Source organism: Mus caroli, unplaced genomic scaffold (assembly GCF_978045245.1).
Source record: "Mus caroli unplaced genomic scaffold, Mus_caroli_1 scaffold_11, whole genome shotgun sequence".
NCBI lineage: Eukaryota > Metazoa > Chordata > Mammalia > Rodentia > Muridae > Mus > Mus caroli.
Window position 1 is genome coordinate 19,470,516 of NW_028227266.1, and position 15,045 is coordinate 19,485,560.

General features: G+C 47.1%; 1 protein-coding gene and 1 pseudogene across 5 annotated transcripts in view; one reads left to right on the top strand and one right to left on the bottom strand.

Annotated features, from left to right (window-relative positions):
• Bbs9 (Bardet-Biedl syndrome 9) overlaps nucleotides 1–15,045 on the top strand; it is a 434,796-nt gene that overhangs the window by 6,497 nt on the left and 413,254 nt on the right. The gene's annotated exons all lie outside the window — the stretch shown is intronic.
• LOC147001976 (ubiquitin-conjugating enzyme E2 D3 pseudogene) lies at nucleotides 11,404–12,827 on the bottom strand (annotated as a pseudogene).

Sequence of the window (15,045 nt, forward strand, 5' to 3'; positions counted from 1 at the left end):
ATTTAGCTAAATTCCTTTTTTTTTTTGATATATAATTCAATGGCACAATATAAGAGACCCTCTCCATCCATTATTTGGGGAGGGATAGTATGTTTTCTAGGCAGGTCCCATGAGATTCTCTCCTTCTGCCTGACTGAGGTGAAGAGAGCCTTCCTTGGGCTGTTGAGTAGTTCTTCCTCTCTGTCTTCCTTCCTGAGCAGCCCTAGCTCTCCCTTCGTCTGCCCTTTGATTCGCTGCTGCAGTGTCGTAGAGGATCCCTTTATTCTTCAGTTGTTGCTATTTCCTTCTTAACAGCGCTTATGGCTCCAAATTTCCATCCTTTATAATGCTTCATCCACATTTGATTTGGTTGCTATATTAGTAGCTTTCGGATACTATAATAATACCTGAGATAATTTACAAGTGAAACAGTTTCTTAGGCTCCTAGTTTCAGAGGTTACAGTCCACAGTCACCTGTTGCTGAGGATTTGTGGTGCGGTCATGTCACCGTGGAAGTACATGGCAGAGCAAAAGTATTCACGTCAGGGCTAGGAGGCAAAGGAGAAGTGGGCAAGGCACATAGCCCCATTTAGGGGTTTCCCTGATGACGGTGACCTTGAATGTGGTCCTTTTTTTAATCTAACATTTTATTGACTTTTTGAGAATTTCACATTATGTACCCCAATCCCACTCAACTCCCTGTCCCTTTGTACCTGCCCTCCACCCTGGCAGCCCACCTGTGTGTCACAGTGAGCCATATAGTATACCCTTTTGTCCTAACATCTTTACTTGTAGATATTCATTGCAGTGGAATTGGTTTTGTTGGAAGCCTCTGGCTTCGATACACCATCAATACTGGATCCTGACCAGGACTCCTCTCAGGTATCCTGTTGTTGCCCTGTGTCATGGAAAGCTTACAACTTTGGGTCTTCAGAACTCTCCAGCAGTTCATATATGGGATAGATGTTGGGATGGGCCTTGGATCTGGGCCTGGGTGGTAGCTGAGCTGGTCAGCCCACTGACTCTTCTGCACCTAAACCATTGATGCCAGCTCTCCAGGACTGCAACTGGGTCCCTCTAAGGAGCCTGCCACTTCCCACAAAGCAGCCTGTGGGCCAAGGCCTTAACTGAGGATGTTCAGGATCATGCTTGCAGCAACTGGTCATAGCTTTCTCGATGCACTCCCCACTTTTGAACCGGATGACTTGTTCAGTGCCTGGGGAATGCATTCTCTCTACCACACGTCTCAAGCACAGAGTTACCGATTTTGCTGCTCAGGGCTATGAGAAAAGATGCACCTTAACTGGCCATGGTGGTGCACATCTGAGATTCTAGCACTTAGGAGGTGGAAGGTCAGGAGTTCAAGGCTGGCACAGACTGTATAGCAAGTTTGAGGCCAGCCTGGACTACATGAGACTGTTAAAGAAATGAGAGAGCTGGTGTGTGGGGAGGTGGTAAGACCAAAGTATATAATGATTCTGTTTTTCTGTGTGTCTGGAGAATACAATAAAAAAATTGTAGTCTATTAAATACTGTTGCTTCATTCAAGTAAAAATCCAATAAAACTATAATAAAAGTATTTAATGCATTTTTGGGTACTCACTGCTAGGTTTAAGTTGGGTCATCTGGAGTTAGTGTGATTATGCAGAACCATTAGTCACGAGTGATATAAACTCTCACATATATTGGAACTCATACACTTATTTATATCCCCCCTTCCTACTTTTGAGGCAGGGTCTCATATAGGCCAGACTGGTCTTACTATGTACTGGAGGCTGGCCTGGAACTCCTAATCTCTCCATTGCCAATGAAAGACTCAAAAACTCCCAAAGGGAGGCACTTACTCAAGCCTCGGGTCAGCCGCGCACCCAAGAAGACACTGAGACCGAACTTAAGATGTATAGATAGTAAGATTTAATACTACAGCAATGACAAGAAAGAACATAAAAAGCACATATACCAGATATCTGGGGTCGAAACTCGCAGAGGAGATTCGGCAATTAGCCCAAACTTTTCACAAGCTTTTATAGGAAATAGCCAGGTAAAAAGTACAAGTTTTACGTCACCAAGGTGTTCTGCCAAGGGGCTTTACATAACCAAGGGGTCGTGTCCTATATTTTGGCAATGTACTCGATCTATTGGAACATTCTGGGATAGTACCAGGAGGCCCCTATCTCAAAAATGTTCTTGGCATAGTCTTCAGTTAGGAGGGGTAGGACTAGGTTTTTTCCAGGAGACCCCTTTATCTAAAAAATGTTCTTGGAGCAGTTTCCAATTGGGAGGGGGTACCTTGGGGTAAAAAGTTCAGGAGTGCTCCGGGAACTATCTCTGGATGGGAGGGGTAAGAGAACTCTGAGCTGAAGAGTTCATGGAGAGTTCAGGTGTCCAGTAATTAACTCTTTCATTCCCCCCTTCTTTTAGGGACAAGCTCTAATCTTAGAGCTGGGTACCGGCTTCCTGAAGGACCCGATATTGTTGCCTTAATATCATAACCTGCACTGCATTTATTCTTTCTCTGATAAAAGCCACTAACTTATTAAGAATGCAGGGGCCAAAAATAAGCAAAAGCATAAGTATAATTAAGGGTCCTGCTATGGTGGAGAGGAGAGTGGTAAGCCAAGGGGACTTATTAAACCAGCTTTCGAACCATCCTTGTTGGCTTTCTCTCTCTCTCTTACGCATATCTAGGCGTTCTTTAAGTCTGGCCATAGAGTCTTTGATTACTCCTGAATGATCAACATAAAAACAACATTCTTCTTTTAGGGCAGCACAAAGTCCTCCTTCTTTAAGGAACAATAAGTCTAATCCCCTCCTATTTTGCAGCACTACTTCAGACAGGGAAGTTAAAGATTCTTCTAATTTAGTTATAGACTGTTCTATAGTTCTAATATCAATGTCCATAGCTGTACGTAATTCTTCATAGTATTGGGGGGTCTGAATTAAGGCAGCGGTCCCTGTACCTACTCCCGCTGCTACTCCCAATCCCAAAAGTACTGCCAGGGTTAAGGTAATGGGCTCTCTTCTCCAACGGACCCGATGATCAAACTTATCTAAAAAGGAGCTATCATCATGATACAGGAGTCTAGGAATAAGCTGAACTAAAATGCAGAAGTCTTTGGAACTATTAAAAACAGATATAGATACACAAGGAGTGAGACCGGTATTGCAAGCCCATACTGTGTCTATGGGAGGCACCAGATACTGACCACTTTTGCTAGGCTGGATGTTCTGGGTCTGATTACAAAGGTGCCGTTTATCCTGAGGTGCCTGGCCTAAACAGAGTCCACTTCCTGAAACTGCTTCCAGAGTCAGCTTTTTGTTTTCTCCCCAAAGGCATTGAGAATGATCTGAAGTAGTATTATAAGTCCTGATCTGAGCAATTCCTTCATAATAAGGGGGCCTAGAGTCATAGCATAACCAACATGATTGAGTCATATTAGGATTAGTCCTATTCAACACCAAAAAAGCTCCTTGAACTAGACTGACCAGACGGCTTTTTGTATCTAGGGGCGGTGGGGAAACTAAGGTCGATAGGGAAGGTCTCACTGTTCTGGGCTGTGGAGTTGGTGGAGCTGGTACAGCCGGGACTTGTGGGGGAGCTGGTACTATTGGGGGACCCTGTTCTGTCACAGTCAGCCTGATTGTAAAAATGAACCCAGGGTCTCTCGGTGGACTGGATACACGCCAACCCCACTTATTTCCTTTAAGCCAACTTAAACGATTTTGTTTTCCTTTTTCAGTGAATTTTATAAGTAGGGGGTTGCAGTATTTACCTTTGCATGGTCCTGGGGGGCTGTTTTCAGTAGCACACCCATAAGCTCCTATGGCGGCCTCATCTGGATGGAGGTCGCCATAGTTTGGATATTTATGGGGATCTCTTTCTCCTTGATATGGCTTATCATAACCACTACCTCGTTTTACCGTGATTAGATCCCAGTCAGAGGAAGGCTTCCAGTAGGCATCCCCTGTCTGATGCCCCCCCACATTTTTGTCAGGTGTGAGATCAGGCCACCAAGTCCAAGGGGGATGTGCTGCAGTGATTGCCCATACAATGTTTCCCTCCCCATTAAGCACTTCCCATGACTGTTGAATCGGGGCAAGAGGGTTGTCGTTCCCTAGGCTTAGGGTGGCCCCCACGACACAAGCGAAGTTTAAGAGGATTGTCAGTAGTTGCCACCGTCCAGTTGTCTTCATGGTTGCCTCTACCCTGGCTGGGAGCCTTCTTGACGTGGGAGGCGTGGAGTTGTTAACAGTATCAGATATGGTCCTTTCCACCGAGGCTCAAGAGTGCCGGTGCGATGTCATCTGACAAGGACCGAACTGCTGTAGTCTCAGGTGCATGAGCTTCTTTGATCTGGTCCCAGATCTGTGTTCTGACAACCTCCAAGGCCTTTAAATGGGTAAACAGAGCAGAGGGTGAGAAAGAGTCAACACAGGGATCCAATATCCTGCTAGACTCAGTCAAAGAAGTAAAACGTCCAGGTGTGTTTCGGACTCTGAGAAGCACAAAGGGAAGGAGGGTCACCCAGTCTTTACCGCCAGTCTCAATAACTAATTTAGTTAGGGTCTGGGCATGACGCAGGTGCACGTAGATCAGATCTCTGGCTGGAACTGGTGAGATGTCCTTGGGATATCCAGCTCGTTCACTGTAACCAGTTGTGACCAGACTTTTTTCTGTACCACCTGCAAGCCCTTTTAACTTAGCATACAGAGCATTATTAACAACATAGGTTTAAACACATCATTTGAGACTATGATGGGCATAGGAGTTTCATAAAGGATCTTAAACAGAGTAAAACTGAATCAAGAGATAGGACATAGGGAAGGAACACCAAGTCCATGCCAGTCTCCACGATTAATTTTGTCAAGGTCCGTCTTAGAGTTTTAAACTAATTTTTATCTATCCTGAGCTCTGAGGTCTATACACACAATGTAATTTTTATTTGACCTCTAAATGCTTGGCCACACCCTGACTTACCTGGGCAACTATTGCTTTTGGCACTCTGAACCTTGGAAAAAAATTTTCTTTAATAGTCTTCTTGATGACTATGTGAGCAGTATCATTTATCCATATTGAGAACGTCTTTTTCTGCAGATGTCAACAGCTTTCTTTGTCTGCATATTGTTCCATACAGTGGCAAAAGCATACCCGCTGTCAGTGTCATTTATAAAGCTTGTATTAAAACCACAAGTTCAGCTTTTTGGGCTGAAGTCTCTTTAGGGAAGCTGCTGGCTTAGATCACCTGCTTTTTGTCCACTGCTGCACTGCTGTCCCCGCCTTCCGCTTACCTTTAACCATGAGGCTACTGCCATCCGTGTAGGGTAAAAGGCTTAGTCAGATCTGGCAAAGCCAGAGCGGGGGCTGCAAGCAAGGCTGCCTTTATGCTGTCAAAGGCTTTTTGGTGTTCCTCAGTCCAGGTGAATGGGACTTTTTCTTTAGTCCAGAATCTGCAAAAGCCCACCGTTCCCAGAAACTCACGTGGCGCGGGGTGGTGGGGGTTGGGATCAGCATCACAGCCTTTTCCTTGGCTTCGGTGAGCCACCGCTTTCCGTCGTCGGCACCTCGGTACGACATAGCTGAGCTTTCTTAGCCGATACCCGATATCCCAACTCACCCAGTCCATTCAGGAGCTTCTAGGAGGGCCAGAATTTTTTCTTTGTCTTTGATGTCTCTGCCTTCAGCCAACCGCAGGGCTTGGGTTAGCGCCAGGAGTTCAGCCTTCTGAGCCAAAGTTCCTTCGATGAGTAGGTGAAGACTCAGCAGGTTAGCAGGGGAAGCAAAAGTCACTTGTTCTGTCAAAAAAAGCTCTAATAATGTGTCCATCAGCCAGGGAAACAATTGAATCATGTGTCTCTGACCAGAAGCCACTATGTGCAGACAAGCAGGCCATCCCTCAGTCACCAGGTCTAATTTTTCAAGTGCCACTGGTCTTTTAGGGTCCCAATTTCTGAGTAAGAACCTCTTTGGCAATACCTTTGTTCTCAGTCACATTTAGGAGTCCCAAAGTTGGGGACAACATTAGGGCAGTCTCAATAGCATCTAAGGCCATCCAAGGTTGTTCTTTATTTCTTATACGAAGGGCTGTTTATCTTTTTAATGCAGCAGAACCTGGAATCCACAGTCTGCAAAGACCTGTAGTGTCCAGGAACCTTTTAAACTTGCTTTGCATTGGTTAGTGGAGGAATATGAAAACACAGTCAGTCTCTTTTTAGTTGCATCAACAGGTAGACCACCGGTCTCTTTTAAGGACTCAGCTTCTGTGTTAGCACCCCTTCTTCTATCTCTTTATTTTTAGCCACGAACAGGTGAAGGGTTTTGTCTTGAGGAGGGGGGGCTCCTCTTCTTTTTGTTAGGACAGTCTCTCACCCAGTGTTCTTCTTTTTTAACAGCAAACACTCTGATCTTTAGCCAAAAGCTTTCTTTTTTTTTGTTGCCAGGTACTAAGTTTTCTAGTCTCCCTGACTCTTGTGACCAGCATTTTATTTCTCTTATCTTTTTTGAAAATTTTCTGGCTCCCTATTTCTTACAGATCATCTCTAAGTGCTAGTATTATTAGCAAGTATCACTGTGCTAAGTTCTAATCTTTGTCATTTATCTCTCTTTACTCCTGTTTCTTAACTGCAATGGATCTAATTATTACATCTATATTCTGTCACATAGTTTACCTCTTTTTACTGTTAACCTATTTCTTTTGAGTCTGCTGAAGCTTTGCTCTCAATTCTTCTTTGCAGACCTCTATCTTTCTCTTAACTTTTGTAACTTTTCATAACCTAGGTCAGATTGATGGGACATTTTTCTAGTCCCACAGAGACGAGACCTCATCAGAGCCTGGCAGTCAGGTGCTCCTTACCTTGTATGTCTCCCTCACCGGAGCTTAGAACAAACTCACACAGCTCAGGGCAGTGCCTGAGAAGAGAAAACACATGGGGCAGAGAAGGGAGTGCAGTTTTCACATCAGACCACTGATATTTCAAAATGAACACAATTTTTTTCTGTTTACAAGAGACAGGATACAGGGGGCAGGAGAATGAGCCTTTCTCCCACCCAAGAGGCAGGCAAAGGCTGAAAACAAATCCTTTGACGTGAAGAGCCCAGCGCCGAGTCTCCGCTGCGCGCCGGAATGCAGCGTAAACTACTGGGAGTGGCAAACAAACGCTGGCAGGCAGGCAGAGGCAGCAATTTAACTATTTCTGCACTGCACTCCCGTATGGCCTGGAGGCGGCGGCGGGCCTGGCGGAGCACAGACAGCAGCCTCCTCCTGCGAAACGGCCCCGCCGCCGGTCGGGGCGGCAGCGGCTGCGGTGGGGGCAGCAGCGGCGGCGGCTCGGGCGGCGGACACAAGGGAGGGAGTGTGGGCGGGCACCTGTGCGCAGACTCCGGGAGGAGCCAATGAGGGGCAATTTAACTATTTAACTACCTGATAAACGCCCTGTGCTCTCTGCACTGTCTTTGGGGAGGGAGCACGCAGTCAGGCAGGCACAAGGGAGTGCGGGTAGACTCTGGGGGGGCCAAAGGAGGGACGGCGGCTGTAGTCGGCCCCTCCCCAGCTGTGGCAGGCTTCACGGCCACTCCGGGACCGGCAGGCGGCCGCACTCACCACCAGCATAGCTGCGCCGCCAAAGCTGGCTCTGCATCTAGGTTCTCTTTTGAACAGCCTGGGGCTCCCCAGCCGAGTGCGGACCGTGCGCTGCCCCTGTCGGCCGGTGGCAGCTGGTCTTGCCCCACGATGGCCCCGCAGCCAGGCTGGCCGGCGCTGCCCGCCCGCTGCGAGCCGCTGGCACTGCCTCGCCGAGAGCGCGGTGGGCAAGACCGGCCTGATGGTTCTTTTTTCTCTTTTTTCCCTTTTTTAAAACCTTTGCTGACAAATTCTGTCCTGACGTCAGTCCAAGTCTACAGTCGACAAAGGGTTAACACACACACACACACACACTCAGTCTTGTCATGTGGCCACAAACAAGCACACTCGTCCACGCCTGGACTTACACAACCAGCCAAACACTTTTTTCTGACGGGGTCGGATTTCACATTGACTCTTTTTTCTGATAGGGGTGGGATTCCACATTCACTCCCGCTCTGGCAGAACACTCTCTCTCTCTCTTTCACTCTGCCAGGCAACAGCCAGGTCTTTTTGACTGTTCTGTACCCTGGGCACTCCTTCCAGGGTCTCCCTTGGAACATCTTTTTTTGGGGTGCAGATTGTGAGGCCATAGACAGCCGTCCTCTCACAGCCACTGCCAGAATAAACCCACAATCTCAGAATACACAAATGCAGCAGTTCCACACCTACACACCCAGCAGATTGTCCCATTTCTAGAATAATAGCAGACACGAGAGCAGACACGAGACTTAGACAAAAGAAAAAACCAAAGCACGAGGTGGGACTCGAACCCACGATCTCGCAACCTGGAGCACGAGGTGGGACTCGAACCCACGATCTCGCAACCAGAAGCACGAGGTGGGACTCGAACCCACGATCTCGCACCCAGAAGCACGAGGTGGGACTCGAACCCACGATCTCGCACCCTGAAGCACGAGGTGGGACTCGAACCCACGATCTCGCACAGAGGGGTCCACTAAGCGTCCTTAGTCCTCCCCTTGTCCTCCTGGGACGTCTCCCAGGGCGCACAGACGGTGGACACCTCCTGGACACGTCTGTCTGTCCACACCCTGCGCTCCTACCCGGAGCGCGGTCTCACTGTGCACATTGCACACTGAGCGTCTGCAAAACCGAAACAGCGATCGCTCATACAGAATGGCCTTCCTGGCCTTTCAGAAATTAACAGAACACAGACACCAGACCAAAGCAGAACAGTAAATCTTACTTCTGAGTGGGTCCAGGACTTCTGGGTAGTCGCGCTGATTCCCGGCCAATGCACCAAATGAAAGACTCAAAAACTCCCAAAGGGAGGCACTTACTCAAGCCTCGGGTCAGCCGCGCACCCAAGAAGACACTGAGACCGAACTTAAGATGTATAGATAGTAAGATTTAATACTACAGCAATGACAAGAAAGAACATAAAAAGCACATATACCAGATATCTGGGGTCGAAACTCGCAGAGGAGATTCGGCAATTAGCCCAAACTTTTCACAAGCTTTTATAGGAAATAGCCAGGTAAAAAGTACAAGTTTTACGTCACCAAGGTGTTCTGCCAAGGGGCTTTACATAACCAAGGGGTCGTGTCCTATATTTTGGCAATGTACTCGATCTATTGGAACATTCTGGGATAGTACCAGGAGGCCCCTATCTCAAAAATGTTCTTGGCATAGTCTTCAGTTAGGAGGGGTAGGACTAGGTTTTTTCCAGGAGACCCCTTTATCTAAAAAATGTTCTTGGAGCAGTTTCCAATTGGGAGGGGGTACCTTGGGGTAAAAAGTTCAGGAGTGCTCCGGGAACTATCTCTGGATGGGAGGGGTAAGAGAACTCTGAGCTGAAGAGTTCATGGAGAGTTCAGGTGTCCAGTAATTAACTCTTTCACCACCTTTCCAATGTTGGGATTACGGGCATGCATGTCATGCCCAGTATTATGCAGTGCTGGGGACTGAGGTCAGAGCTCCCTACATGCCAGGCAAGCATTCTGCCTGCTCAGCTATATACCCAGCACACTAACTTCTTTCTTAGCAGAGGTAAAGGTATGGATGGAATCCCACACTTGCTTTTTCTGTGTATGTTGAATGTATGTGTGTACTTGTTTGGGTGTGTGCACATGTATGTGGAGGTCAGAAGTTAAGTTCAGTTTTGTTCCTCAGGTTTTCTCCATACAGGGTCTCTCAGTGGAGTGGAACTTGCTGCTAAGGCTGTGCTGGCCAGGGAGCCTGAGGGACAGACTCAGGGAGGGACTGAGGGACCGACCCTCCTGTCTGTGTTTCCCTAGTGCTGGGATCATGAGCACTTGCAGTTACATGGGTTCCCGGGATTGAACCCAAATTCTCATGCTTGCACTGTGAGCACGGACTGACTGAGTCATCTCCCCCAGACCTCCTTTTCTGTATCCCTGTATGGCTTAGAATTTGCTATTTAGGCCAGACTGGTAGGAAACCTATAGCCTCTACCTCTATGTGCTGGCATTACAGAACAGTGTGTCCCACCACACCTGGCTTTTTAAAAAAAGCTAACTGTTTACAACAGTAAGAAAACATATATAGAGAGGTACCACCTGCTTGGATTTCACAATTTTTTGTTTTGTGTTGAGACAGGGTTTCTCTGTGTAGCTCTGGCTGTCTTGGAACTCACTTTGTAGACCAGGCTGGCCTCGAACTCAAAAATCCCCCTGCCTCTGCCTCCCGAGTGCTGGGATTAAAGGAGTGCCGTGCCCTCCTCCCCCCTTTTTTTAAGACAAGGTCTAACTAGCTCAGACTGGCCTAAAACTTGTGGCAATCATACTGTACTGCCTTAGGCTCATGACTACTAGGATTATAACCACAAGCCAATGTGACTGGCCTGTTGTTACTTTGAATTTATCATTTTGCAATAATTTCATTAGAATATATTTTGAAAATTAACACATCACAATCTCAGAAATGTTTTACCATAACAATAGTATAAATAGTCTAAACCCAGAAACTGATATTAAACTAAACTACAATATTTTTAAATTATTCTTTTGAGTAGCATATAACAAAATGGGTTTTGGTTTGAGGTTTTGTATTTTTAGACAGGGTTTATGCAGCCTCACCATGTAGCTGAGCATATATCCTAACCTCTTGCCTCCACCTCCCAAGTGCTGGCATTACAGGTATGAGTCATCATATCTTGATTCTATCTTTATAATTCTTAGAAATGAGTCCCATAGAAATTTCCCTATACTAGCCATTTGTGGTTCCAGCCAACCACTGATCCATTTTATATAGGTAAAATTAGTCATCTTGAGGTTGTTCTAGCAATATGTTCACTTCTATGTGATCTCTTGGGATTTTTTTTACATTCAGTATAATGCCCTATAGATTTTTCCAAATTGTATATCATATTACTTTGTGTGTGTGTGTGTGTGTGTGTGTGTGTGTGTGATTGAGTCATATATATAGCCCAGGATGACCTCAAGCTAACTGTCTGATCCAAGTTGGTCTCAAATCTGTGATCCTCCTGCCTCTGGCTCCCAAATGCTGACTTACATAAGGCATTCTACCTGATTGCTCCATGGTGGGTATGTGTATGCTATATGCACGTGTGCGTGTTGAAGCGCAGCATTTTTCAGACAGGCTGACTGGCCAATGAGCCTTAGCAAGTACCAGGGATCCTCTGGTGCCCTCGACCCTTGCACTGGGATATGTGTGTGCATGGCTTTTTACAGGGGTCCTGTGGGTTTGAACCCAGGGCATCAGACTCACACAGCGAGCACTCATACCAGAGTTTCTTTTTCTTTGTTTTTTTTTTCTTTGTTTTTTTTTTTTTTTTGGTTTATGCAACTTTATTGAAGAAAAAATAAATCAGCTACTAAGAGAGCTATTAGTTGATCACTCATCCATTGACAACTTGCATCATTTATTCAGTGCTATATTAAACAGTATTGGAAGATAGATTCATCTAACAATTTAAATGAAAATTACAAAATGTTTTGAGACCCTATTTTGGAATACAAAGGGTGTTTGACTTCCAATTCCCATTCTCTGTAGAACAAGAACAGGCCATTCCTTTATTGACATGCATAAAATACATCACATTTTCTGTTCTGCTGATGCTATAATTCAATACTAATTCTCCAGCCACATCAGTTATGAGCATAAAGTATATCCTGTAACCTCAACCCTCTAACAGTGGAAGGTTTAAACAAGAACGGATGCTGCTAGAACAGTGTTGCTTCCTTCAATGTGACAGCTGAGCATCCATCTCCCTCCCCCTCAGATGGCTTCTTCAGCATGTTAGAGCAGTAAGGATTGGTTTAGTCTCATAACCAAGTTAGAGTGAAGACATTGGCCACATAATACACATGCTCCAGTTTTTAAAAAAATTTCTGAATCTTGGGCAACTGTTCTCGTGTAACTACTTTACAGTTTCTAAAAGCAGTTCTTGTCCAAAGCTGGGAGAACTTAAGCCGTCTCAGATGAGCATGTGAATGAATGGAGGGAGGTAAACAAAAAATAAAATTAAAAAAGATGAGGTCTGATAGGGGAGCAGCCGGATAAGAAAATCAAAAAAGGAACAGTAATTTAAAGTTTATTCCAGCTATAATGCAGGTTATTCTGACTTCAAGGTAGCATCACACGGCATACTTCTGAGTCCATTCCCGAGATATTCTGTTGTACTTCTGTCTGTTTTGTAGATCCGTGCAGTCTCTGGCACGAGGGGGTCATCTGAGTTTGGATCACATAGCAGTGAACAAATGGATAAAAGAACTTTAGAAATAGTTAAAGCAGGAGACCCCTGTGATCTTAGAGTATCAAGACAAATGCTGCCATTACTGTTACTATTCGGATGATAAATTCTTGTTGTAAATGCAACCTTAGGTGGTTTGAAGGGATAGTCTGTAGGAAAATGAATTGTCAAAAAGAATACACCACCTTCATATGGGCTGTCATTAGGTCCCATAATTGTGGCTTGCCAATGAAACATGTCATCTCCAACTGGACCTGCAGGACATTGTGCTGGAGGGTCACGGGCCAAATCACTAAGTTCCTTATTAATCCGTTTCAGCGCCATAGTCTGTGCTTTTCGCCGGGCTCCTTACTATCCCGAGGTGTACTCAAAGGTCCGGCCAAAACTCTTGATTATCCCGGCGGCGGGGAAGGGTTGTCTCTTCTCACACCGGCTCTGCCAGACTCAGGCGCAGAGGGCCGGGGTCTCCTCCCCGCGCGGCAGCGGGTGCCTCCCCGGCCCTACGGGGCTCACGCGCACGGCACGGCCACAAGATGTCCCCTCTGACGGAACTACTGCCGGCTGCCACGCTCCGCCCCTCCCCCCGCCTATTCACCGCCGCGTATCCGTCCGCCAACGGCGCCGTCGCGAGCGCGGGGCGAGCGGTTCAAGGGGAGCGGACCGAGTGGACGTGCCGCCCGCTTGGCGTCTCCCTGTCGGAACAGCACGTTCTCGCTAAAGCGATCGGAGGCCGGGCCGGGAGGGCGGGGACGGAGGCGGGTCATGGGCTGAGGGGGGCGTACCAGAGTTTCTCAAGCCCTCTGCATCGTGTTTTAAAGTTGCTGAGGTATACTGGGACACTGTAGGCTCCATAGTGGCCGCAGTTAGATGGCTGAGGGGTCTTTTGTTTTCCCTGGCCAGAGAGCATGGGTGGCTGAACACTTCAAAACACTGGTGGCAGTGAGCAGGCAGAAGTAGTGGCACGTGGCGCCCTCTAGTGTTACAGTCCCAGTGTATGTCTCAAGTAATGGAACCCTTGGTTCTTGGCAGTGGTTAGTATTACAGTTCTCAGCCTGGGTAGGGCCCGAGACCCTTGGCTTGAAGACTTGGTAGCTCTCTCGACTTCTCTGGGGGACCCAGGCCTGCGAGTTCTCCTCTCTGGCTGCTTACAGCCATTTATCAATTTTCTGTTCCGTCGTCTTCTGTGTTCTTTACTTTCTCTCCACCCTGGTGTGAGGCTCAGACAGCCCTGGAACTCACGGTGAGGGCTAGCTGGCTAGGATCTCTTTGTCTTCATTGTGCTGGGGTCCTGATTGCTCTCGAACTCTTCAGCTGCTTCTTCCGGTGTTAGGTAGCTTGGCCTTTGCCATAACTCAGTGGCTGCAGCTGGGATGACTGTAGTACCTGCCGGCGCTGCCAAGGTGGTCTGCGGTTGGTATGTGAGCTGAGCCAGGATGCAGCTGACTTCATTCGGGCTCGGTTGTCTCCCATGTGAGTGTATGGAGGGGACTTGGGGGACTACTGTCAGACCCTAAGCTATCAAGTTGCTAATGTAGAAACCTGGTGTTAGAAACGGACAGTGTTTGGGAGCTCAGCTCCTGGCACTGGATCTAGGCATAAGCTGGTAGGAGTTTTTTCTCTGTCCAGCTACAGTTTCAGAGCCTTGAAACTGGTGCCAGACACAAGGGAGGCTGAGCAGGAGCCCAGAGCCAGGACTCAGAAATGGGTGTGAGCTGCTGAGACTGCCTCCAATATCCCTGGGACCTCTTTATCTGTCAAATGAGTTGCTCCACTCCCTACCTCCCACCCCCAACCTCAGCTTTGCTGCTTAGCACCAATCACAGTCACTATGCTTGTGACTTTGGACCAGTCATGCTTTCTTAGCACCAATCATGGTAGTTCATCTGCCAGGGTATGTTCTCCACCTCTGGTCAAGGCAGAAATGGTTCACAAAGGCATGTAACAGGGCTTGTAAAATCAGGGCCAATGCTTCTAGGAGCCACGGCAACCAGGGGTGATCTTTGCATAGTATCTTAGTGTCTGAGGTGTGCTCAAGGCTGCTGGTGCTAGCATAAGAGTGGTGGGGCTGGCTGGTAGACAGTCTGGGCAGTAAGAGTTCACGGAGTAGCCCAGCTATCCCATTCTGGACATCTTTGTTTATCTATAGGGAATGGACAGCAGGAGACACTATAGACTGACAGTGTGTACCCTATGGACTGACAGAGCTCAGCACGAACAGCAGTGTTTAACATTTCATTTTAGAAAAGCTTTAATTGTCTGTATATTTGTATAACTGTGTGTGGGTTTGTGCATGTGACTGCAGTACCCACGGAGGTCAGAAGAGAGTGTCAGATCCCCGAAGCTGGGTTATAGGCTGGCTGTTTTGAGCTTCCTGTTGTGGGTGCTGGGAGCCAAACTTGTGTCCTCTAAAAGAACAATATGTTCTCTTAGCCCCTGAGTCTAACCCACAAGACATATTTATTTTATTTTAAAATTATTGCCAGGTGGTGGTGACACAGCACTTGGGAGGCAGAGACAGAAGGATCTCTGTGAGTTTGAGGTTGGCCTGGTCTACAGAGAGAGAGTTCTAGGACAGCCAGGGCTACACAGAGAAACCCTGTCTGGAAAAACAAACAAAACCAAAACCAAAAACCAAAAACCAAACCAAAACTCCCCCAACCCCTCCTCCCCAAACCATGTGTTTGTGTGTGTGTGTGACGAACTGAACTCGGGTCCTTTGAAAGAGTAGTATGTGTTTTTAATTGCTCTGCTATC